The sequence below is a fragment of the Sinocyclocheilus anshuiensis genome, unplaced genomic scaffold, assembly GCF_001515605.1.
Source record: "Sinocyclocheilus anshuiensis isolate Anshui unplaced genomic scaffold, SAMN03320099.WGS_v1.1 scaffold8144, whole genome shotgun sequence".
Taxonomy (NCBI): domain Eukaryota; kingdom Metazoa; phylum Chordata; class Actinopteri; order Cypriniformes; family Cyprinidae; genus Sinocyclocheilus; species Sinocyclocheilus anshuiensis.
In genome coordinates this window covers 3,585-6,068 of record NW_015537044.1, presented here as the reverse complement: position 1 = coordinate 6,068, position 2,484 = coordinate 3,585, and the positions used below count along the sequence as shown (strand labels likewise).

At 34.4% G+C, this 2,484-nt stretch overlaps 1 long non-coding RNA gene across 1 annotated transcript; it reads right to left on the bottom strand.

Annotated features, from left to right (window-relative positions):
• Nucleotides 1-668: 668 nt before the first annotated feature.
• On the bottom strand, nucleotides 669-1,082 carry LOC107657185 (uncharacterized). Its single transcript, XR_001630651.1, has 3 exons — nucleotides 979-1,082; nucleotides 794-851; nucleotides 669-687 (listed from the first exon to the last, which is right to left on the bottom strand). It is a non-coding gene; the product is annotated as an uncharacterized LOC107657185 (long non-coding RNA).
• Between the last annotated feature and the right edge of the window lie 1,402 nt (nucleotides 1,083-2,484).

The window sequence follows — 2,484 nt, the reverse complement described above, 5'->3', positions numbered from 1 at the left end:
AAGGCACTTTACACCTTAAAAGTCAACTACTTGGTTTAAGCCAAACTAGCATTCATTGGCATTGGTAGCGGAGATGTCCAAATACCTTGCTTATGGGGCACCAAAGAGACACTATATAACCAGCCCAATGGCTTTGGTTTAGTACGACCAAATGAACCGGCCACCCCTATACTAACAAAAAAAACAACAATAATAATAATAACAATGAAAGTGAAAATAACAACAATGACAATAATAGCAACGAATAACAATACAAAAGAAAAAATAAACCATAAATTCTCAGTCCCTTAACTGAGCAATATCAATGTAAGGCAAGACAAAGAAATAATACCCAACCAACCCCAATAACAATTCAAACAAACACCCAAATAATACAAATAAGAATACAATAAACAAACCAAACAATAACAAAACAAAGAAACTTCAATCCAACTCAAAGGCGCGCGATCACACACACACACACACACACACACTTTAACAAGGCACACGCAACAGTCGAACAACACAAATCAATATACTGGCAACCGACCACCAGGTGGCAACGGAACAAGAGGCAACAGTCTTGCGTCTCCAAGGGAAATAGCGAACTGAAGGCTTTCAAAGCAACAGTGCGCAAGCAATAATCTGGCGTCCCAAAACTGGAACCACAATATATATAAACCAGAACAAAGCAGCAGCTGGCGACTTCTGCAAAACAACAAAGACATTTTTCTTCTGCTTCTCTCCCCTCAAACATTTTAGAATTTCTCCCCTCAAACATTTTAGAATATAAATAAGGTAAAAGAACATGTACCTTTCAGGCGCATGACACTTAAATACTCGCTAACAATGCCTGGACACACACGACTAATCTAAAATTACATGAAACAACAATCACATTAATCCAAATACGAATTAAATTAGTTTCCCCCCCAAACACCCATATTCTAAATGTATAATTCATTTTTGTCTAAAAGACTTTAAAAACAACAACCATACCTTTCCAGAGGAGTGAGGAAAATACACGACCCACACAACAGGTCACATCAGTGCAATGCCACGAGGAAACTGAAATCTCACCTGTGTCTATATAATTACGTGATTACCTGACGTGAAATCTCACCTGTGATTACCTGAAGTGAAATCTCACCTGTGTCTATATAATTACGTGATTACCTGACGTACCAACCCACCACGCACTCCACGCACCATTCTTAAAGGGGCCATGCTACTACACTTACAAATGTCATCAAACTTTCAATTCATATGATCATGCATTTAAAAATAAAAAAAGAAAAAAAAATTCAAATGATTTTGACAGATGATTTACAATTATTAAAAGCTTCATTAATATATCATTAACAAACAGTATATAATGCTTAACGGATCATAAGTTAATGTTTACAAATGTCATTAAACTTTAAATGTGTTTTAAAAATCTACAAATGATTTTAACTGAAATTATACAACGATTACAAGATTATTTGTTAATGTACTTTTGAATGCTTACAAATGTCATTAAACTTCAGTTCACATATTAACTAATGCTCTTTTTTACATTTACAAATGTTGTGAAAATATAGCTTAATTAAACATTTTAAGCACTTCACAAATTATTAATGTTAATATATTCATTAACTCATAGTCACAGTCTGTAAAGGTCATATATTTGGTCTTGGTTTGTTGTGCAGACTTCCTATTTGCACATCTTAAATCATTTATTAATTATTTGTTAATGTTTTTGCAGTACCCAATGTAAAGTGGAAACTATTTATCAATTGTAAATGATTATAAATTCCACTTTTGCAGTACCCAATCAAAAGTGGAAACTATTCATAAATTGTAAATGATTATAAACATTTACTAATCATTAGTACCTTTATGAGCAGTCATTTTGATGGCAAAAAGTGTCTGAAAGTGAACCTTTTCACAACTTTACAAATCATTTATTAATAATTTGTTCAAAATTGTTGCAGTAACCAATCTAAAGTTGAGACTATTCATCATTTTTTTATGTCTTTATTGGCACTGGACTTTATCTACTGTAATAACGTTTGTGTAAAGGGTGGTTAGCTTAATGCTTGGTAAAGACATAACACATATTGTAATTTGGGTGCAAAACATGTTTTTATACTATTGTGAATCGTTAAACAGAATATTCCTTGAATCATACATCAACAGGAGGGGGATAAAAAATTAAGCAAATACTTCATTTTTTATTTATCAAAACAATGCAATATAAACAGATTGAATCGTGTTGCCTTATAGTAATCAGATTGAACCCTGTACACTTGCCTTTGATTTTGAGGCAATATTTACACTGAAGCTCGCAGGCGGCTATGGTAATGGAAGTGACATTTCCCGACCAGGCGCCGAGTGCTGCCAAACACAACACACACTGGTCCAGCTAACCAATCACAACACACACTGGCCCAGCTAACCAATCACAGCACACACTGGCCCAGCTAACCAATCACAGCACACACTGGCCCAGCTAACCAATCA